The 23,032-nt window shown below is 42.1% G+C and overlaps 2 long non-coding RNA genes across 3 annotated transcripts in view; both read left to right on the forward strand.

Moving 5' to 3' along the window:
- The window catches only part of LOC114019092, a 169,176-nt gene extending 155,423 nt beyond the window's left edge, over positions 1-13,753 (forward strand). Inside the window, exons 6-10 of the long non-coding RNA XR_005224706.2 lie at positions 3,376-3,475; positions 10,946-11,089; positions 11,272-11,445; positions 11,738-11,831; positions 12,880-13,753. This is a non-coding gene — a long non-coding RNA (uncharacterized LOC114019092). The remainder of the gene's footprint in view (positions 1-3,375; positions 3,476-10,945; positions 11,090-11,271; positions 11,446-11,737; positions 11,832-12,879) is intronic.
- A 3,619-nt stretch (positions 13,754-17,372) lies between these two features.
- LOC119565787 overlaps positions 17,373-23,032 on the forward strand; it is a 58,202-nt gene continuing 52,542 nt past the window's right edge. For both annotated transcript variants that reach the window (XR_005224712.2, XR_005224711.2), the window contains exon 1: positions 17,373-17,567. This is a non-coding gene — a long non-coding RNA (uncharacterized LOC119565787). The remainder of the gene's footprint in view (positions 17,568-23,032) is intronic.

Here is a 23,032-nt window from a genome sequence, read left to right on the forward strand (position 1 = left end):
CAATGGGAAGAGTTTCTGCCTGGGGGTAGAAATGATCTGACCAGGATAGGATGGTGGTTCTTGCATTTCTTATGTCCATGCCCAGTCCAAAAATTCATTCTAGTAACAGCCAGCTGGGGGGCAAATAAAACCTAGGAGAAACCAAAGTGGAGTGTTTGGGTAAAGGGCTTTGGACTGTCATAACAGAGGCTTCATCTATGTGGATACTGAAGTCTACCAAGACAATGGGTCTGATGTTGATTCTTAAGAACTTCATCACCTTGTCAGAAAGTGTATTTTACCAGCTCCTCTGGGAAGCCAGTGATATCTTGTGGTTTATAGATTAGCAGGATGTCCAGTTCAGTTTTGTCTCCGTGGTCTCATAGATTAAATGGACATATTCAAATCATTTTAATTTTAGTGGGGTTTTCCTGCATTTGAGCTGGAAGGGAATACAATGGCTACTCCACCTCCTTCTGCAGGCTGGCTGGATGTAAAGTGGTTGAACTAGTTGCAGTTTAAAGCAGAAAGTGAAATTTCTAAGTCGCTGTTTTCCCCAGGGATTGTGTCTGGTAAACCCTTTGAAAATCAGTGCCTGTAAGTGCTGTTAAGAATTCCATTCAGATAGTGTAAGTAGTTTTTGGAATTACATTCAAATAATAGAGGAAAGTTGGGGAAATTTTTCCAGTATACTAGAAATCCAGTTAATAAATAGAAAATAAATGAGTGACCCATCTCTATTTTTATTGAAAGAGTCCACTGGCATAGAAAAACCACAAGCACGAGCAATGGATCGACACCATCCACGAATTACCATTTGCTGCTGCTGCATTACCCTCCTCCATCCTCCACCTGTTCTCCTCCCAGCTGCTTCTCTCCATCCTTGTTTTATTCCTGTAACCTCTTAACTCTCAATCCTCATACAAAGTGGTTCTCACTTCTCAGCCTAGTGGCTATCTCCTGACTGGCATAAAATCATCTGTTACAAGAATTTTTTTAGCATGGATTGCAGAGTGAGTAACACACCTATCCATGTGTTATTTAGATGACACAATGTGAGTGTTTCCTATTCATAAAATACTATAACAACAATCTCCTGGGATAAACAAACTCTGAGGCGGAAACCTCAGCTTTTGCAGGATTATCCAAGATTTTATCACATTCCGGAAGCTATAATTGTAGGAGCTTTTAACTATCCTGAAAAATTGTTTCCTCACAAATAAGAACAGGTTTCAGAGTAACAGCCGTGTTAGTCTGTATTCGCAAAAAGAAAAGGAGTACTTGTGGCACCTTAGAGACTAACCAATTGATTTGAGCATAGCTTTAAGTGAGCTGTAGCTCACGAAAGCTTATGCTCAAATAAATTGGTTAGTCTCTAAGGTGCCACAAGTACTCCTTTTCTTTTTACAGATAAGAACATAATCATTCCACGATGTCTTGGTATATTTTTGTGATGTCTGCACCATGGGATGTTTTGTTGTGATGTCACAATGTTGCAGAATGATCCTACAGCACCTGTAGAGCCAACCAAGTCCAAATCTAAGTCATTTATTACTAGAGCTGATGGAACAATAATAAGTGAATGCTTTAATGCAGTAGTTCCCAAACTTGTTCCGCCACTTGTGCAGGGAAAGCCCCTGCCGGGCCGGGCCGGTTTGTTTACCTGCCGCGTCCGCAGGTTCAGCCAATCACGGCTCCCACGGCTCCCATGGTTTGCTGCTCCAGGCCAATGGGAGCTGCTGGAAGCAGCGCGGGCCGAGGGACTTACTGGCTGCTGCTTCCAGCAGCTCCCATTGGCCTGGAGCAGCGAACCATGGCCAGTGGGAGGCACAATTAGCCGAACCTACCGACGCAGCAGGTAAACAAATCGGCCCGGCCCGGCAGGGGCTTTCCCTGCACAAGCGATGGAACAAGTTTGGGAGCCACTGCTTTAATGTGACACATTTCAAATATCCAGCAAAATGTTTGTCATTAATCATTCATCTCAGTTATTAACCCATGAGATAATTATTGCTGAGCTAACAGGAAGCATCCTAATTGTTATTATACTGAAATGTCTAATGAGTAAATATTTGGCGCAACTAAATGATGATAGGTTAAGAGATGGCATGTTCTGACATGACATAAATAGCTGACTTTGTTATGGGTATATACACAGTTCATTTTAAGGCAGTAGTGAATCAAAGTGAAAATGTAGTGCATGGTTATTGAAAATTACCATACAGCATCCCAGAAGTCTATTTCTGAAGCCATTCCATTACAGTGCAATTCCTGACAATATCACACTGAAAAAAAATCTCCTTTCCTAGATGCAATCTTGATACAGCTAATGCTTCTAGAGTTCTTAAATGTATAATTATTTCCATAGTGATGATAGAGCTGGATGATAGGTACTGTCTATTCTTATTACATTACATGTAGAGGATTCACTTACTACCTTATGCCTACAGTGAACAAGGCACCTCAGGAGGAATTGCCTGCTTTCCAAGGGATATTTCAGTTTCTATTTTGATAAGGTGAAGTCTTTATTTTAAGCACTGAATGACATCAGACCTGAACTAATTCTGGAGACTGGTAAGGATTAGTAGTTCCCTGTCTAGTAATCTAACTGGGCTACTAAACCTAAAGATTAACAGTCTTCCTTCCTCCCATAAATGTCCTTATTTTCTATGCATGCAAACTCTTCCCAGTTAAAAGACCAAGCTGATGACAACGTTACCCTGGAGAATACAAATTGGATGATTGAGTTTGTTAGTCTAAATTAATCACTGTAAGGAAATAGTTGCATGAAGAATGCTGTACTATCTCCATTTGTTCATTGTGTTACCTCTAATAAGATACAGTGATTCCTTACTGTGACATTCAGTCCATGTTTTAAAGATTACAAGCTAACTACAATGGCATATAGGTTAACAAATTAACAATATTTCAATTTACTCTTCAAATTAAAACATGTGAAATGGACAAATGGATCAATTAATCACATCAGAAGTTGGTCCCAGGGCATCACATTTCAGTGACCCAGGTGGTTTAACAAATGAATTGGATCATTTAATTGATTCAGCTATGGACTCCAAGATATCGTGTTTCCAGATGGCTATTTTAAACATTTATGCGGACCCTATTAGATGGTACCAGGTGAAGTATTAGCTGGGTGCCTGTTAAAATTCACAAAATATTGTAGTCCAAGGGCAGCAGCTTGCAAGATCTCAGCAGGGTGGCATACAAGAAACACTTCCCATAAAAGCAGTATAAGGAGAGGGAAGAGACATCTCTAAAGCTATTTCAAATATACATATATAACGAGTATACCAACGCACCTTGTGATTATAGAAAAAGAACTGATCTCACCCTTCTCATTTAGAATGTCACTTATTGTGTTCCTTTATGAAACAGTTAAAAAGGATCTTTTACAACTGAGAGAAAAATGGAAGGGGCGGACTCTGATCCTGAATGAGTGAAGTCGATGGGAGCTTTGTCAGGATTGAGCCTGGAGGTACTATGCTGAGAAGTAGTATAAATACATTCTGTTTTTTATGCATTATAGCTTGGGCTATGCTGAACCTGCAAGACCCTTCACATGCCAATTTTCTTGCTCTATATGGGACTACAGTTGACAACAAAAACCCAAACAACTTCATCCTTTAAACCAGTTCTTTCTATTTCTTTACAAAAACGGTAGAACAAACAATATTATTCTTACTAAGGAGTGTTAGCCCTGATTTCCTGTCTAAATTCTAATTTGGGTTATTACATTCTATCTAAATTCCCTTTGCAATTTCAATTGAATATGGTGTCCTTCACTTCCAGTACTAAACTCTTGTAATAATACCATGTACTGTTAAACAGCTGCCTCTTTCCACTGCAGCAGTGGCAGCATTTAGATGGTGGGAGAAGTTATTATTATATGGTATATCCTAGTAATTCATAAAATGCTCTCGGATTCTTCATCAGGAACGGTGCTGTATAAATATAGGTTAAACATTTTATTTTATACTCCTGAATTCCTTTATCATTTATGTTTCTGTTCACCCAGGGAGAAAGAATTTTTAAATATTGTGCAGTAGTATTTTATATTTCTGTTTTTGAAAGAAAGGGTTTCCAATATGATTGAAGTTGGCATCTGAGCTTAGAGTCAAATCTAAGGACTCTAGACTAGTGGTTTTCAATCTCTGGTCCATGGACTCATGGGGGTCCTCAGACTATATCTAAGATTTTCAAAAGGGGCCACACCTCCGTTTGAAATTTTTTTCGGGGTCCCCCAGTGAAAAAGGGTTGAAGGCACTGCTTTAGACCCTAGAGCAGGGGTGGGCAAACTTTTTGGCCCAAGGGCCACATCGGGGTATGGAAATTGTATGGCGGGCCATGAATGCTCACAAAATTGGGGTTGGGGTGCAGGAGGGGATGAGGGGTCTGGCTGGGGGTGCGGGCTGGGGATAAGGGGTTTGGGGTGTAGGAATGCGCTCTGGGCTGGGACCGAGGGGTTCGGAGTACAGGAGGGGGATTAGGGCTGGGGAAGGGGGTTGGGGCATGGAGGGGGGAGGTGAGGGGTCCAGCTGGGCATGCAGGCTCTGGGGTGGGGCTGGGGATGAGGGGTTTGGGGTGCAGGAGGGTGCCCCGGGCTGGGACCGAGGGGTTCAGAGGGCGAGAGGGGGATCAGGGCTGGGGCAGAGGGTTGGGGCATAGCGGGGTGGCTCAGGGGTGCAGACTCCGGGTGGTGCTTACCTCAAACAGCTCCTAGAAGCAGCAGCATATCCCTCCTCCAGCTCCTACGTGGAGACACAGCCAGGCGGCTCTGCTGTGTGCTGCCCCGTCCACAGGCGTCGCTCCTGCAGCTCCCGCTGGCCATGGTTCCCGGCCAATGGGAGCTGTGGGGCAGTGCTTGGGGCGGGGACAGCATGCGGAGTGGAGCCCCCTGGCTGTCCCTACACGAAGGATCCATATTATGCAGTATTATGGCTTTTCCAAATATAGAATTTTGACACATTTTTTGTTAAACTGAAGCATTTTAACCTTAAAAAAAATTAAGTCTGTCCTTTAAAACATTTCTATAACTATGTAGTAGAAAGAGTGTGCCTTGATGATCTGTTAAGGAACTCATAGACTCACAGGCTTTATGGTCAGAAGGGACCATCGTGATCATCTAGTCTAACCTCCTGCATGTTGCAGGCCACAGAACCTCACCCACTCCTGAAGTAGACCCCTAATCTCTGGCTGAGTTAATGAACTCTCCTGGAACTCCTCTTTCATAGATTAAAAATAGCAATGGAGGAACCTCCAAAGGTTCAGGCCTCATTCCTCAGACACAGTGAGTTTACATTGTATATGAGTAGTTCAAAATATTCCTTACAGTGTTATTTCCTTGCACTTGTCTGTAATTAATTTAATCTGCCATCGTGTTAGGTCCCTCTGGAGTTCCTCGCAGTCTGCTCCAGTGCTGACTAAATTAAACAATTTTGTATTGTCCGCAGATTTTTTTCCACCTGAATGTTCACTCTCTTATCCAGATCATTAGCAAATACATTAAACAATGTTTCCGGTACCGATCTTTGGGGCACTTAATTGTTAATCTCTTCCCATATGGCAAATTGAATGCATTTATCCTTACTCTTTATTTTCTATCTCTTGGCTAGTTTCTAATCCATGGTAATACTTTACCTCTGACCTCCTGACTACTAGTTTCTTTAATAGCCTCTTGTGAGGATTTTGTAAAAAGCTTTGTGAAAGTTCAAATAAATTGTGAGCTGGTTTATCCACTTGTCTCTTTTTCTGCTCTGCGTTACTATTCACAAGTAGAAAATAAAGGACTCTTCTCCAAAGACACCTAATATCTCACCCAGACATATCTAGTATTTTGTTGGAATGGTGAAGATGTTTTATATCTAAGGTAATTGTAGAGTTTCATTATAATAGCATCTAACCACCTCACAATTTGTAACACACACTGATCTTTACCACACTCCTGAAAGGAAAGTGTATTCCCTATAAATATATATAAGGTGGGGAACAGTCAGAGAGACAATGTGACCTTTCTGAGGTCAGACGGGGATCCTGTGGCAGTGCAAGTACTTGAACCCTGGTCTGTAGAACCCTTATTTTTAGTGCTTTAACCACTAGACCATCCTTCCCATCATCTGTTTTATTATGGTTGAGAAACTCAGATTAGCCTTGCACGAGTTCTGTGCAATTTGCAATGCACACAAATAGTATGGTAAGTATTACCAGGGCTGTGATAAATAAAATGACCCTTTCTACAGAATTTACTGATGAGAAATACTCCAAGGATACAGAAGATAATGCTGTCCTTTTTCATTACAAGTGAGATTAAGACAGAATGCATACAACCAGAGCAAGTAGTGGGAGTTTGGCTTTGTTTAGGGTTTAGAATTTTGAGCGTTGTTTTTTTTTCCTGGGCCCTTTTGTTAGATGATGCTTGTGCTTAGGTCTGATTTTCAGGGTCATCCATGAGGCAGTTCTTATTACTAATGCTCCCACTAAATGCCTTGTTATTCAGAGGTTCTCATTCACAGTCATTAATATCCACATCACTGTTAAAGTTGATAGGGATTTGTTGCAGAATTCTTGGCGTCTTTGAAAAATATATATGCTAACAGCGGATACTGCAAATTTGTGGCACATCACTACAATGTGTGGTGCCAGTTGGAGCTTTTACTCTTGTTATTGCTCTTGCTGATTTTTGATGGACTTTTGCTCCTCAGCATTTGTTTCAGCTATTGGTATCTTATACCTTCATTCAGTTTTAAGGGAGGACAAGCCGTTTCTTTCTCCATAGCCAACCCCACCTCATCATTGTCAGTGTTGCCAACTTTCATGGTTTTGTCATGAGTCTCATGATAATTATTGCTTTCCTTAAGCCCCAGCTCCTGGATATGTGATGATTTCAGCCTTCATTCTTAAAGGAAAAGTTAGTTTCTAGCTCTCGTGCCTGTGGAGAAAGCTTAAAATGTGCACCCTAGAGGCTCAGAGAAAAGCAAAAGGCAAATAAAGAGAACACCAAAACTATTATTTTTACATATTCTCATGTTTTTAAAGCCAAGCTCATGACTATTTTGAGCCCGACTCATGACTTTTGAACATTTGGAGTTGGCAATACTGCCATTCTCACCTGCCGGCTTCCATGGCTTTATGGAGCTGCAATAGAGGTCATTAAGAAGAAGCTGAAATGGAGAGAACACCAAAACTTGTTTCCACATGTCTGCAATGGTAGGCAGGTCCTTAGCTTTTATCTGTTCTGCCCTAAAGACAGACTCAAATTGCATATTATAACTGAATGTCCACCAGTCAGAAGAACTGATGGAACCAATCATCATTTTTCTATGATTGTACATTGGTATTTGGGGAGAATTTTATCTCTGATTGTCCCAGGAGAAAAATTCTAAGCAACTAAGTCTATGCAAACATTGATCACATTGGAGGATCAAGTTCTAAAACAATGAATCCTGGGCAGTGTTATACGGTGATATGGTCTTCCCCATGTAGACAGGACCAAAGGTGCTTTAACCATTGTTAAGGTTCCTTCCCCACTCTGAACTCTAGGGTACAGATGTGGGGACCTGCATGAAACACCCCCTAAGCTTATTCTTACCAGCTTAGGTTAAAAACTTCCCAAGGTACAAACTTTGCCTTGTCCTTGAACCCTATGCTGTCACCACCAAGCGTTTTAAACAAAGGACAGGGAAAGAGACCACTTGGAGACGTCTTCCCCCAAAATATCCCCCCAAGCCCTACACCCCCTTTCCTGGGGAAGGCTTAATAATAATCCTCACCAGTTGGTACAGGTGAACACAGACCCAAACCCTTGGATGTTAAGAACAATGAACAGTCAATCAGGTTCTTAAAAGAAGAATTTTAATTAAAGAAAAGGTAAAATAATCACCTCTGTAAAATCAGGATGGTAAATACTTTACAGGGTTATCAGATTCAAAACACAGAGAATCCCTCTAGGCAAAACTTAAGTTACAAAAAGACACAAAAACAGGAATATACATTCCCTCCAGCACAGCTTATTTTACAAGCCATTAAACAAAAGAAAATCTAACACATTTTCTAGCTAGATTACTTACTAACTTTACAGGAGTTGTAAGGCTTGCATTCCTGATCTGATCCCGGCAAAAGCATCACACAGACAGACAAACCCTTTGTTCCACCCCCACCCCCCCAGATTTGAAAGAATCTTGTCCCCTCATTGGCCATTTTGGGTCAGGTGCCAGTGGGGTTACCTTAGCTTCTTAACCCTTTACAGGTGAAAGGATTTTGCCTCTGTCCAGGAGAGATTTTACAGCACTGTATAGAGAAAGGTGGTTACCCTTCCCTTTATATTTATGACAACCATGCTGCCATATTGTGTTACAAATCTGGTACCAGGTTCATTAGTGCTCATGCAGGGAAATGGTCTAAATGTCACGTCCTTGCATTCTGGGCACATTCACCCAATAGTCACCCAAACAGGGCCATATGTTCTTACTGCTAGCATCTTCTCTCAGGATTTCTACAGGTTATGGCTGGAGCTCCATGGAAGCCCCACTGGCAGAGGCTGATGAGGGGATATTCTGAATCAATGGTCCCGTAGCCATCCTGGTTAAGCCCTTTTTCCAGCAGTGCCACCCACCTTTGGGACTTCCCTGGCCCACTGTGGTACAAGGGAAGTTGTGTTTCTGTACCATTCCAGGCTCTTCTGGCATAATTTCCATCTCAGGGACGTCTGCCTGGGTTTATGTTGGAAGCAAACCCTGAGTGAATTTCTCTCCTGATGTTTACAGGGCTAACCATGATGTTTACATGCTTCAGTAACATGGTTGAAACCCAGTTTGCTTCCATCTGCACAGGCAAAAGAAACCAGTTTTAGTAGACAATCAGGATGAGCTTCACCCAACATGCTCCATTTGCCTGTGTGTATAGGCCCACAACCTAAATCAAATTAATTCCTTCAGAGTCTTGATTCACTAAGACAACCTCATTATTTATTTATCCTTTTTTTTTTTCCATCTGTGATAGGGCCAGAGTGGTAAAGCCCAGACTGCTTTGAATACTCCTCTCTCTCCTGCACTGAATGAACTTCAGTCACACACACACACACACACACACATGATATCCCCATTAATTATTCGTCATTATTTATTGGCTACTAGACTAAAACACAGGTGACATGTCTGAATGGTACTTCCTTGACCCAATACACATTTAAAGGACATTTTCTTTGCTGAATTAGATGCAAAATTTTCCTTAATTATCAGAAGCCTGATCACTACTCCAGCCTTCCCCACCCGATCAATAAAGTTTCTTTGAGTTATGGATGCAGCGTCACATTGGGAGCAGTAGATTTTAGTCAACCATCTTTGACCAAATGAAACAGTGTGTTCCTAAGCAGGCTAAGAGAGATCTAGGTGCTTGCTTCACTTCCCCACTGGCTCTGTCTTGTTTTGCTTGTTTAACCCCCCTCCCCCCTGCCCCACAAAAAACAACAACCGAGGGAATAGACTAAAAGGGCATGGCCCCTTTAAACAAGGAGGATTAAGTCACTCCCAGTTAGACCTGAGTCCCATTGCGAATGGAAGTATTATAGGATTAGTGAGTCATTTATACTTACTGATAACTATAAAACATCAGGGTGGTTTTCATTTCAATTCAGGGACATTGTTGGCGGGGAGCACCCCCTGTGATCACCACCCCAGGAAAAATGTTAGCTAATGACTTATTCAAAGTGAATTAACAGACTAAGGGAATCCTCTGTCCAAGCAGCTGCTTTAGATAACACTGTTTGTTTACTTGCTGTGATAGCAAATCTTTGAGTATAGTTTTGTGTTCTCTCTGCCACCTGGCTTTTTATTTCCTCCACCACCCAGCCAAACAAACAAAAATAGCAATAACAATAACACTACAATGATTTTTCCTTCCTCTGACATGGATTATTTAGCATTGGTGTCTAGAAAGCTGCATTTTAGCTAGATCAAGTTATATGCAAAGGAAAGGCCAAATTCTAAAGCTCATTGATGTTAATGAGGGTTTTGCCTGAGTACAACCTGATTTGGTCTAAAATTCAACATATGTTGTATTTGTTTTGTAACTTCATCTATTAAGGTGAAGACACGAAGAGCTCAGTTCTATTTTGCATTACACCACTCTCCACTGTATATTGTTAGATAACGTAAGTACTGTCCTCCTAGCATTAAATCTAAAACAACCGCTCTGTTTTCTGTTTCACAAGCAATTTGATTGCTGAGCAACAGAATACTAACAACGCTTCAGGACCATGTTTGGTTACCTCCCTACAAGACTCAAAGACAATTTCATAATGCATCTTATAGTGTGGACATAAACTGTTGCTTCTGACTTTAAATTTACCATGATTTAGACAGTGCTTTACAGGTGCAGCACCCCTTTGAAATTTGACACCATGTGAGCACTACTTCATGTAGTTCAAATGGCTCCATTTGCTCCATCGATACTTTTTTTATTTTCCACTGAATGCATCCGATGAAGTGAGCTGTAGCTCACGAAAGCTTGTGCTCAAATAAATTTGTTAGTCTCTAAGGTGCCACAAGTCCTCCTTTTCTCTTTTCACCTATACTTAGTTTATCTCTTAAAATGTGTGCTAGCTAATGCCCATTCTCCAATATGTGTCTCTGGGGTTTGTATGTAGTTTCATCCGCACTGCTAAATCATGATAAATAATATGAGAAAATATCAACATACCCTGAATATGGGAAAGAGAATGGGAATATGCAACCTATTACCTAAATTTCCTCACTCTTCACAGTTAATCTGTGTGAATAAACAATGACTCACTAATTGCTTTGCTCATTAGATTGCAAGAGAAGCATGGGGTGGGGGAGGTCTCACACCATGAGCCTGTTGTGACTGTCCCATACATTTAAGAGCCAAGCCATCTGCACCACTGCAGAACATACCCCCTGCCAATGAATCCATGTCCTCATTGTCCTTGCAGCTGGCCTGCCTGCTGTGCTGAAACAGCAGTAGGAGACAGTGACTGCTCACAAAATGGAGACGGGATGCAGAAGGAAGCTACTTCAGGACAGGCTTTGCCAGTAAAAAGCTGAGCACCTAAGAGGAACAGAAGAAATAAGGGAGGGTGAGCAATTAAAAAAAGATTCATTTAATGTAATATATTTATTTAAGGTGCCCATCACACTTATCTCTGGAATTACAGGCAGAAAAATTTCTTAAAACTCTACAAAATTAGTTCACCAATAGCAAGCTGAATGTTATAGAGTCAATAACAGAGTTCTAAACATAAGCCACCATTTCTCCCAGCAGTTATAAGAAACTCTCAGCTAAAAGCCTGAGCAAACAGTCAGGCAGTTCATGTGTCCTGAAGGTCAACAGACTCAGGCTCTGTCAAACCAGGGGAGGAAGAGAATTTGGGACTCAAGAGACCTCTGCTGAACATGCCTACCCTGAGACATTCTACTCCAAGATCTGTATCAGGTAATCTCAACTTTGTGGAGGTGCTCAGGAAGACACTTTGTCAACTGTGAAATAATCTCTCTTACAGAGAGCAACTCTCACCAGCATACTTAATGGCCTATAAGGTTCCCATCACATCTTATAAGTCCCATTTCTCATGGTTGTGTAATATGACAATGAATGTTTATTCTGGATATGAGTTAACTGGTTTGGAAACCCACCAAACCTTCACCCAAAACTGTGTGTTGTATAAGGGTTGAAAAAGGTAGGCTAACTTTCATTTTTTCCTTATTTTTAATTTACACACATCTAGATGCTTCCATGTTATGTTCACTGACACCCCATGAGAAATGGCTGTGATCTGGATGGACTACAAGCAGGAAGTATTAAAAACCTCTCGACAAGCTGTAAGTTTTCCACAAGGGGATCAGATAGCTTGGAGAAGCTTCCAAATTTATGGGTGTTTATCCAAACAGTCTCAAGCATTTTGAGGGTCGTCTCTCATTAATTCATTCAGTGCTTAGATTTGTCATAGAATCATAGAACTGGAAGGGACCTCGACAGGTCATCTAGTCCAGTCCCCTGCACTCAAGGCAGGACTAAGTATTATCTAGACCATCCCTGACCAGTGTTTGTCCAATCTGCTCTTAAAAATCCCCAATGATGGAGATTCCACAACCTCCCTAGGCAAATTATTCCAGTGCTTTACCACTCTGACAATTAGGAAGTTCTTCCTAATGTCCAACCTAAATTGCCCTTGCTGCAATTTAAGCCCATTGTGTCTTGTCCTATCTTCAGAGGTTAAGAACAATTTTTCTCCCTCCTCCTTGTAACAACCTTTTATGTACTTGAAAACTGTTATCATGTCCCCTCTGTCTTCTCTTCTCCAGACTAAACAAACCCAATTTTTTCAATCTTCCCTCATAGGTCATGTTTGAGGGAAGATTGAAAAAACTGGGTTTGTTTAGTCTGGAAAGGAGAAGTCTTCATTAGTACAGGGCATTGCTCATCATTTTGGGTAAGCTCAGGTACTAGGGTGAGAAGTGAAGTATAAGAACCTAAACTGAATACAAATTTCAAATGCTGAACATTCAGTCTGAGTAAACTTATATTTTTAAAAAAGAAAAGGAGTACTTGTGGCACCTTAGAGACTAACCAATTTATTTGAGCATACGCTTTTGTGAGCTACAGCTCACTTCATCGGATGCATACTGTGGAAAATACAGAAGATGTTCTTATACATACAAACCATGAAAAAATGGGTGTTTACCACTACAAAAGGTTTTCTCTCCCCCCACCCCACTCTCCTGCTGGTAATAGCTTATCTAAAGTGATCACTCTCCTTACAATGTGTATGATAATCAAATTTAGTCTCTAAGGTGCCACAAGTACTCCTTTTCTTTTTGCGAATACAGACTAACACGGCTGTTACTCTGAAACCTTACATTTTTACAGGGTTGGTGGTGTGTAAGAAGTCTATAAAAAAGAGGGTACTTCTTGATTCATCAGAAGCCAAAGCATGAAGTCCTTTCCCAATATCTACTCATTCCTTACCTAGACATTGATGCAAATTTGCCTGAATAAGGACTGAGTAAGAACTTCAGCATCTGGATGCACAAAGCTGTAAAGATTTCTACACAACCCTGTACCAATTAAATAAAATTGGGCAAATGGCTCAGGCAGGAATCAGAATCTGTCCAAATCAACAGTGTTTAAGGAGCTGAATGCTATGAATTGCTTTTCAGGATAGGCAATATGGCCTACTCTGTTTTTGCAGAAAGTTGTGTAAATCTCTGGTACTATGTAGGTTTAATAACAAGTAGTAATGACAGTTAACAATAACAGATGTTTGCATTGTGTCACAAACATCATATACGGTACTATGGAGTTGAGACCCACATGCTTCACTGTAGCTGTCCCAGAAAAATCTCATGTTCTAGAAGCCCATGTCTGGAGCATGAAAAATAGGAGAGGGACAACAATTTCCCAGCAGTAATCCAGAAGAGCTTGTCTTTGGGACACAGGCTGGAGTTTATGTCAATAAAACCATACAGACACTAATTGAATCTCAGCTTCTCTGGGTTTACTCACCTAGAGTAATAAGCTGCAATTTACTATGACTACATGCCATTAATGCCCTATCTAAATGAAAAATTATAATTAATTCATTAATAGGAACATAGTGTGATGGTGCACCCCATAAGGCTTTATGGAAATATGCTTATGAATGTATATATGACATAACTGGAATATGTTTTATGCTACATATGCCATGTAACATATCTATGTAAAGGTTATGATCTACTGAATATATTCATCCTATTTGTATGCATGTGTCATTGTATTCAAAGTCATGAATATTGGCTGTATACTTGTTTGATTTTAAATAGCCTTAGTAAGGCATTTGGTCAGCTTCTTTAGAGAGGAATTTGCAAGTTAAGTGCCCAATCAAGAAGCACTTAATGGACAATGGATCTTGGAAGGCTCCCATCCACATAAGAAGTCTACATGAGGACGTTCAAGGTAGCATGTGAACCATGGCTGCTACCTGTAAATTCTGAGTCATGCAGGACATGTGACTTGCCCATGTGACTCCAAAACGCCATCTTGTAGCTGGAATTCTACACAAGGGGAGGGAGGGATATCCACCCACAAGAGAAAGTCTGTTTAAACCCGTGGGAGACCCCTCCATTTTGTCTTCAGCTGGCTCAAGTGATAGCCTCTCCATCCCCAAGGATACCTGAAAGAAACTGGAACAAAGGACAGTAACTACAGGGGGTGCGAGTGATTGCTGGACCCACACTAGAAGGAGACTAGTCTGTAAAAGGAAGTGTACTGGAATACCTCTGAGGGTGAGGTTTTATCTGTATTCAGTTTTCTTGCTGTATTAGGCATAGGCTTGTGTGTTTTATTTTATTTTGTTTGGCAATTCACTTTGTTCTGTCTGCTATTACTTGGAACCACTTGAATCCTACTTTTCTGGTATTTAATAAAATTACTTTTTACTTATTAATTAACCCAGAGTCTGTATTAATACCTGGGGTGGGGGGAACAGCTGTGCATACCTCTATCAGTGTTATAGAGGACGAACAGTTTATGAGTTTACCCTGTATAAGCTTTATTAAAGACAGGAACACTTCTTAAGCTGCTTTCAGTTTAAGCCTACAGCTGTTAGGGGACATGGTTCAGACCTGGGTCTAGGTTTGCAGCAGCCTAGCGGGTCTGGCTCAAACCAGGCAGGGCACTGAAGTCCTAAGCTGCCAGGGCAAGAAAGCAGAGGCAGAAGTAGTCTTGGCACATCAGTTGGCAGCCCCCAGGGGGTTTCTGTGATCCAACCCATCACACATAGGAATTGACACACCTGACCAGACCCAAAGTCCATCTAGTCCAATATCCTGTCTTTGACGGTGGCCAATACCAGAAGTTTTTGAGGAAGACGCAAGAGCCCCACAGTCAGCAGATGTGGGATAATCTTCGCCCCCTCATCCTGATCTTAAAGAATAAGAGATTGGCTTAAGTTTTGAAGCCTAAGGTTTGATATGCCTTCCAAAATTTTGTTAGCATTCATTATTCTAATGCTTCATATTCTTGATAGCCAAATGAATGTCCCATCGCTTTCTGAATCTTGCTAAATTCTTGGCCTCAACAACATCCTGTGGCAATGAGTTCCACAGTCTAATTGTATGTTCTGAGAAAAAGTATTTCCTTTTTTTGCTTTTGAATTTGAACAATAATACTTTACATCTATACTTGTTAGGACCCAGTCCAAGGCCCATTGCAATCAATGGAACTGCAGCACATCATCAGGCCCCTGCCCCCAGAGCCTCCCCACTGCCCCTGACACACAACTTGAGTAGACTGAATGCCATCCAGCCATTCCATCTTTGAACCACACCAGAGAACATCTGTACATCTTCATACCATCCACTTCCTTGCCCTTGTGTCCCACTCCAGCACCAAGTTGCGGAACTTACTGCCATCTGCAGAGGGCAGGGAGCCCCAGTCGGCCAGTCTGTTTTCCACTCTGGTTCCATGACCCACAGGGGATTTCAGCTGGCAGTTCCTCCATGGAGCCATGAGCATGGGCATGTACCTGGCATGGTTCACAGAATCCCCAGACACCTGTTCCTTCTGCAGCAAGAGGGAAACCCTGGCACATGTCTCTGTAGAGTGTGTCAGGCTGCAGCCACTCTTCTAATGCCTCCAGAACCTCTTACTGAGGAGCTGGCTACACTTTTCCCCTCACATGTTTGTCTTTGCACATCCCACCCATGTCCCCACAAGGTCAAGACGAGACATCCTTGTCAACCTCCTCCTGGTGCTGGCCAAGGTGGCCATCCATCACACGAGGAGGAGGAAGATGGACAGGGGAGGGGTATTCTGTGACTGTGGGGCCTATTTCCAGTTCCTGGTCAAATCACATCTCCAAGAAGAGTTCCTCTGGGCAGTGTCCACTGACTCCTTAGCTGCCTTTGAGGAGTAGTGAGCACTGTCGAGGGTTCTCTGCTTAGTGTCCCCTTCTGGTTCCCGGATTTTTAACCTTTGATCTCACTCTCATTCCTGTTTTATTATTTGTTGCCTCAATAATTCATTTGTGGTCTGAGTTCAGTGGTTCTTCCCCCTGGGGTGAGGGGGTGGGTGTTTAGTTCTAAGTGAGCCTAAGCCAGGGGCAAGCAAACTTTTTGGCCTGAGGGCCACATCAGGTTTTGGAAATTGTATAGAGGGCTATTAAGGGAGGCTCTGCCTCCCCAAACAGCCAGGCATGGCCCGGCCCCAGCTCCGTATCCGCCCCCCCCCCCAGACTACTGCCCCATCCAACCCCCCTGTTCTCTGACAGCCCCCCCGAGACCCCTGCCCTCATTCAACCCCCCAGTTCCCTGCCCTCTGACCGCCCCAACCCCTATTCACACCCCTGCCCCCTGACCACCACCCTGAACTCCCCCACCCTCTATCCAACCCTCCCTGCTGCCTGACCCCTTACCACGCTGTCTAGAGCACCAGTGGCTGGCGGTGCTACAACTGCGCCGCCCAGCTGGAGCCAGCCATGCCACCGCACAGCACAGAGCACCGGGTAAGGCCCCGGCTCTGCAGCTGAGCTGCCCCAGGAGCTCGCCGCCCAACTGCCCAGAGCATTGCGCCGGTGGCACCATGAGCTGAGGCTGCGGGGGAGGGGGAACAGTAGGGGAGGGGCCAGGGGCTAGCCTCCCGGGCCAGGAGCTCAGGGGCCGGGCAGGAGGGTCCTGAGGGCTGGATGTGGCCCACGGGCCATAGTTTGCCCACTTCTGGCCTAGGCCCACTCATCCCAGTACCTGCAACAGGTACAGTCAGTGGGATTATCACCATTGATTTCAGTGGGCATTGCATCAGGCCATTTCTGAGAGGTTTTTCAGATGAGCCAATCCTCTGGTCTCAGTTTTCAAATACAAAAATTAAACCATATCAAATCGACTATACAAGGAGTAGACCGCCTAAGGAAACGCGCTTTGTAGTTCCAAGGTGGATTCCCAACAACCCACTCTATCCTCCATGCAACCCTCCTACCAGGGTAAACCTGGAGAAACAGAATAATAATACCTTCTTGTTATACAGGACTTTTCATCAGTAGATCTCAAAGTGCTTTACAAAGGAGGCCAGTATCATTATCCCCATTTTATAGATGTGGACTCTTCACAGCTGACTCTGTCAGTGTGTTCTGAACCTAGCCTCTGGCAAACTAATGAGACAAGTGGTTGAATTATAAGGCCAAGGACCAAGAATGTCCTACTCCCTCCCCCATCCTCTTCTAAGTAAGGAGGTGTCTGTTAATGGGAACAGGATGGATGATTGTAATAGTAGCACATGGGGAACGACGCAGTTTCTCAAGCAGTTCATTTTGGCTTTTATAGGTTAAAACCAGCCCTTTGGACTTCACCCTGTAATCAGCTGTCTGGCAGCACAGAATTCATGTGCTCCTGGCAAGAAAGCTGAGCCATTGTGCTCTGCACTAGCTCTAGTTTCCAAATGGTTTGAAGGTTTAATTCCACACAGAGCACGTTGCAGAAATCTAACCTCAAGGTGACAGATAATCAGAGAGGTCCGTAGCCAAGAGAAAGGGACACAACCTTCTTGCCAGTCACAGCTAACAAAGAGCTTGGCAAGCAGAGGTAACAAAAACAGTCTCTGCATTTCATATATTGTGTGTTACTTGATAGAGGGTAACGCTCTTTTGGACTTTCTTTGTACGATCTGAATGTGGATTTGAACTGTTGGGTGCATTCTTCATTATTATTCCTTAATACATTTAAGGATATTTTGGTTTATTAGAGCAAGTTAATCCATTTCAGGTTTTTCATCATAAAAACACAAAAGGAGGCACAAGTCCAATTTTTCCACACGTGCAGGTCATCTTTCATATGTATTATGGCTCATTTGAAGATTCATAAGACATATGTTTGCACATTGTGATTCCATTGGTAACATGTTTAGACTGATAATCCTTAGAAACAAGACGTATTCTATTCGTAGATGTTTCAAAATCTCAGCTGCTTTGCTTATTTTTTAATATAGAAAAAAACATGCAACCTGCATTAGGAAGTAGTTAAAAAGGCAGTCAGTTGTTGACAGTTTTATCATTTTAAAAGAGCCAAATGGATGTTTAATTTTTTTTAATGTACTCCTGGCCTGAGAATTTATGTGCCAGATTTCAGCTAGCAGCACATTTTTAAGGGCAAGTTATAAACTCCCTATCTTGCAGGCATAGCTGTAATTGTATTTGATCCCAGACTTGGATTTATTCTCTACCTCAACTTGCATCTGTAAAGAATGATCAGGTTGGCTCTATATTTCTACTTGTAGAGTGGCAATGGGAAATGCAGGTTAGGAGAAATCACTGCTTTATTTAGACGTGGTGGATTAATTTTTCACAGTCTAAAGCTCTGTAACAATTAAAAGCCTGAACGCTGTCTACTTCTTTTTGACTGACAAACTGGATTTTACTAGCTGGGCCCTTGTCACTCAGGACAACATCAGTATGGAATGGCTTTGTTAATGCAGTCAGTTTCAGTGTCAAGGAACCCCATGTGGGACAGATAAAAGATAATCTGAGATGGCAAGCAGCCAGGAAATTAAAGATACAAAACTTCAAGGTGTACATATTTCTCAAACTTTTTAAAGAGACTGGTAACCTTATAGTCTTTCTACTTTGGGACTTTAAGTTTGTTCCATTAACCACAGTTAGAATCAAAATCACTTGTTGTTCTGTTTGTGAGTGTGTGAGGGTAGGGTAATAACCAAATCATTTTGCAGCCACACCTACAATTTCTTGGTGATTTCTTATCTTTTTTTAGTGCAAAGCACACTCCAATATTAAATATTTGAAAAAATAGCCTCTAAAGTTCTCTTTGGGCTATTTCTTGTTGAAACTTCTGTAAGCTGTGCTGCTAGTTAATTATTTGCACTGGAATGAATATGCATGTTTGTGCTTCTCTTGTTAATGTTTTATACATAAAATGATGGGCCTGATTCTCTTTCCCTGAATCCTGTGTAGCCATCTACACCAGTGCAAAGTGACTACAAAATACTGCCACATCAGAATAAAAACATTTCATCATGTTTGTCACTATGGGCTAGAGTCACAAAGGGATTTAGGCAATGTGACACTGAGCATGGCATGAATGCATCCGATGAAGTGAGCTGTAGCTCACGAAAGCTTATGCTCAAATAAATTGGTTAGTCTCTAAGGTGCCACAAGTCCTCCTTTTCTTTTTGCGAATACAGACTAACACGGCTGCTACTCTGAACCCTAACTTTTAGGTGCTTAGGCATTCACTGGAACAACACTGCAATTCACCAGTGTTAAGCACCTCGGCTCCCTAGCCAATGCCTGGAGAGAGCCTGGTGCCACAGAATGCAATTCACAAAAGCCAGCACGTTAAGTGGGGAGCTGCCTAAGCTAACCAATGGGAGATGCTGATGAGAGGGATGTATGCTAAGGCCTGCTCCCTCACAGTGATAGGCACCTAAGTCCAGGCTGTAAGGAGGTGCCTCGCTCTGCTAGTGATCCATGAATGGGAATGTCTCTTCTGGAGGCAGGTGGCTTAGTCACCGAAGGCATTTCTTGTGAGAATGAGTTAAGCAGCTGCCTCATTCCACACAAAATGGCTGGAGGAGGAGGTGCCACCACCTGTTTTATAACTTTTAGCCAAGAGATGTGGGAGACCCAGGTTCAGTTCCCCCTGTGTGCCAGCGGGGAAGAAAGGATTGATAAGGGGTGTCCTAGGAACATTTGCTAACCACTGAGTTATGGGATGTTCTGTTGTAGGGGCTCCCTCAGTTTCTCCTTCTCAATAAATTGTTTCCACTGTAGATCAATAATGAAAGAGTGATTGGAGCACTGGGGTTGGGCACCAGGGTCTTCCACCTCTGAGGAAGGTTCCCTAACCAGCAGGCTACAGCACTTTTTTTCTCTGGCCCAATGATTCTTTAATTATTTACCTCCAAATAATGGCTTGTAGTAGCTGACCACAGAGAGAGAGAGTCTAGAATAATAATTGGGGAAGGAGGTGCCCTATTCCCATTTCAGATGATTTCTCCCTGCCCCAGTGTAAATGTCCTAGCCTGGTCCACTATTTTTATGACTTAGTGAGGCTGCTGGGAGCCATTAAGACCTGGCTGGAGAGATTGGCATCAGAGCTTCTAAACAATTTTTTAAAAATAATTTCTGTTCAAGCCACTAACGTCACCAAAAGAGTCTGGAGGCTCAGCACGCTCCCCAAGGGTCAGAAACCCCATAGGTAATTTTTGTAATTATTTCTTTTGGGGGTGGGGAACACAGCCACTTTTTTTTTTTCACTAGCTAAGCAGAGCTTGTAATGTTTGGATTATTCATATTCAATTCAAAACTGCCCTGAGAGCTAAAAAGGAATGCAAATATTATCCCCTCCACGGAGTCCTAGAAAACATCACCTTTATTATGCTCAGCAGAATTTATTTGTATTCATATCTTTTAATATGATTTAGTCCACAATCTTCAAAAATTTATCCAAATGTGGAACTCACTCTCTATGTGCAGCCTTAGTGTACACTACATTCCAAGGCCTATACAAGGCTGTTTCAGGCTAAATAGGATTGCTATGCACACATTCCAGTTATTGCTTCTGGGGTGAAATTTACCTCCATACCAAAGGGCAGAACAAAACTTTTACACCACATAAGCTCTATTTTGAGGGTGTAAGTGGGACATAAGTCATGTGTGGTTGACTTGTGCTGGCCTTTTCCATATGGAGGATTTTGACCCTGTGTTAATAAGCAATACATACTATTCATGGGGGGAGGGGTAAATCACCTACATGCATGATGTGATATGAATGTATACTACATGCTAGATGCCACATGCATGGTACATGGGATGAAACTGTACAAAGGGTCAGATAGTTTGTATTGAGTGTGCTGTATGACTATATCTCAAACTTGCTTCAAACTCACAAAAGCAATGGGAAATGTACCACCTACACACACGTTATTAATGCACACAGTGCACCTTCTTGCTCATCTCTGGGTTACAGCAGTAATATAAAATCCCATCAAGTTGTTATTACACAATCTTTCTTGCAAAAATGATACTTTACTGCGGTAATCATTTTCCTCCAGGAGACTGCACTAGAAGCTTTCATCTCCATTACTTGTGATTTATAAAGTAGACTTTGCACACACACCAAAAGCTTTCCTGTGACCGGCTGCAACACAATTAATGGAAGCTGTAATAAGCAGGGATGGGTGAATTCAACCTCTTGAATTATGAACTTACTCAAACAATGTATGTTTCAAAGTTTGACATGTACTACAGTACTGTTGGGTTCCTGCTTTGCTCAGGAAAAAAAGAGTGGGAGCTGAGAAGGGTAGGGAGAAAATAATAGGGTGAAAATGAAGCAGAAGAAGAGGGGCAGTGTAAAATAAAAACAGTTAGAGGGAGTCTGAAAAGAAGAGCAGAAATCTGGAGAATGATACACTGTGATACTCTTCGCTCCCTCCCTCCCCCCCATATATACACACTTTAAACAGGACACTCATTTTGGCACAGGTTTCCCTTTAGGTAGAAAAACACATTGGCATTGTTTCTAAAACCTGTTCACCATATGGAACATAATGGGCTTAAAATAGTGGGAAAAGTCTTGTTGAACTCAAACTTAGACTTAGATCCTGTCATGAGAAACATGTGAACAGGTTCATGTACAAATGCAGAGCCCCATCAACATCAATGGGATTCTACACTGGTGCAGGGGTCTGCCTGTGTGGTTCTTACTGAAGGATCAGGGCCTAATTTGGAGGGGGGGAAATATATTTTGCCAGAATCATTAACCTAAGACAACCTTACTGATAAGGTCATAACTCGGTGCTCTGAAGCTTTCGTGACAAAGTCAAATTGAATGGAATGCAATAAAAGTTCTGCTGGACATGATGTTCTGCATTTCCTGTTCTGTTCTTCCATCGGGCAATACTGCCCTTCCTCATTATCACCTACAAATAAAGCCGTGTGGCAAGAGAGAAGTTTATGTGCAGTAACTGCTTATAACAAAGCTAACTATGCTAAAGAGGAAGTATCACTTAAAGCAGCCCACTCATTTTAAGGCCTGTCACGTTCGTTGCTCAGCCTCTGTAAAACCACCAGATTTTGTTTGAAGCCTACTGAAGCACCTCCAGCTTTGCAATAGTTCCATTGCTATGCTGCTTACAGCCTCTTGTAAGGGACATTCCCCGTTCTTCAGTATTATATTTTAAGATAAAATTGGAATTAGCTACCAGGAAGAAGTCTGTGCTGGCCTTTAATTAAACCCTCCTTTGGGAGTGGGCTCCATGTAGGAAGTTTCTGTAGGCATCCATGAGAGTGACATGATTAGTTATGGAACGAAAAGAGATCTGTTTTTCTTTACTTTCGTGTAGCTTTTTTTGAATTTTGGGCATTTTATTAACTTTATTTGTGCGCTTTTTTTTTTTTTTTTTTGCCTTGAAATTGATAGACAGAGGCCTGAGTAGGGAAGGCTCAATGATGGATCTTAGTGACTAAGTAAACAATATGTTTTGCAGAGCTGCAGCTCAAGGCCAAGGTGGCTTAGAGGCATAAAGACCAAGTTCTCTTGTTTTACTGGGGTGCTGGATTTCAACCGTTAAGGCAGGGTAGTGACAGCTAAATGGATAGACCTTTATTATTGGCATGAGTAGTATAGCAGTGTGTACCTGATCCCATGGCATTAGTGAGAAGGGCTGTTAACCCCTGTAGTTGTGGGGGTTTATTGTGTGTGTGTGTGTGTCTTACACGGCTACTAACTTGTGAACTGAATATCTGAGTGTAAGCGATTGCATATTTCGAATCACCACCCATTACGCCTCTGAGTACTAAGAAATGGCTCAGATGGAAAGATAGCAGCAATTAAATTTACCATGACATGTATTGCTCTAGCTGTATAAAGATATACTGCACCTGTATATAAAATGTTACAAAGTTAACCCCTTTATGCTGTTTAGAATACACAAAAGACAATACATATTCTCCTTTACGTCCTTTGCACCAGTTGAATATATACTATATTCAATTTCAGTGAATGTGTGTGTGTGTGTGTACAGAAAACTATTG

This window comes from Chelonia mydas, chromosome 3 (genome assembly GCF_015237465.2).
Source record: "Chelonia mydas isolate rCheMyd1 chromosome 3, rCheMyd1.pri.v2, whole genome shotgun sequence".
Taxonomy (NCBI): Eukaryota; Metazoa; Chordata; order Testudines; family Cheloniidae; genus Chelonia; species Chelonia mydas.